A 1,162-nucleotide genomic window follows, 5' to 3' on the forward strand; every position below is an offset into this window, starting at 1 on the left:
ACAGAGCAAGACTCAGTCTCAAAACAACCACCACCACCACCACAACAAATAATAATAATAATAATAATAATGTTACTGTCAAACCATTCTGGGGCTGAATTAGTTTCCTATTGCTGTGTAACCAACGACCTCACATTTAGCTGCTTGTAACACCCATTTCTTATCACAAGTTCTGTGTGCCAGGAGTCCAGGCACAGAAGACCGGGGCCTCTACTCAGGATCTTACAAGGTACTGGCTAGGCTGCATTCTCATCTGGAACTTGGGGTCCCCGCCAAGCTAACGTGGTTGTTGGCAGAATGCAGTTCCTTGCAGCTGTGGACTAAGGTCCCCTTTTTCTCAACTGTCTGCCAATGTGTGAGGAGCCTGCACTCAACAGTTCTGTGGCCCTCTCACCGCTTGATATGGTGAGGCTTTGTGTCCCCACCCAAATCTCATCTTGAATTGAAATCCCCATAATCCCCATGTGTCAAGGGAGAGGGGTGGAGGTCACTGAATCATGAGGGCGGTTTCCCCCATGCTGTTTTCATGATAGTGAGTTCTCACAAGATCTGATGGTTTTATAAGGGACTCTTCCCCCTTTGCTCAGCATGTCTCCTTCCTGCCGCCTTGTAAAGAAGGTGTCTTGCTTCCCCTTCGCCTTCTGCCACGATTGTAAGTTCCTGAGGCCTCTCCCGACATGCAGAACTGTTGAGTCAATTAAACCTCTTCCCTTTATAAATTACCCAGTCAAGGACAGTTCTTTATAGTAGTATGAGAGCAGACTAATACAGCAACTTATTTCTTCACGGCTAGCAAAAGAAACTCTTCTTCAGTTCTTCTAAAGGATCAACTGATTGGGTCAGGCCCACTCAGGATAATCTCCCTTTTAATTAACTTAAAGTCCATTAGGGACTTTAATTACATCTGCAAAATCCCTTCACTTTTGCCACAGAATGCAACCTAATCGCAGTACAGATTATCCCATCACATTCACAGGTCCTGCTGAAACTCAAGGGGAGGTTATTATACAAGGGCATGAGTCACTAGGGGTCATCTTAGACTTGCATATAAAAGGGTCTTTGGAGCCAAACTTCAATTAGCCACACCAACAACTAAAATCCACCAGCAGGGACTAGCATAAGCAAAAGCAAACTTGGAGAATCAAATCAAGTTTCAAGGACA

The sequence above is a fragment of the Rhinopithecus bieti genome, unplaced genomic scaffold, assembly GCF_001698545.2.
Source record: "Rhinopithecus bieti isolate Rb0 unplaced genomic scaffold, ASM169854v2 scaffold_11161, whole genome shotgun sequence".
NCBI lineage: Eukaryota > Metazoa > Chordata > Mammalia > Primates > Cercopithecidae > Rhinopithecus > Rhinopithecus bieti.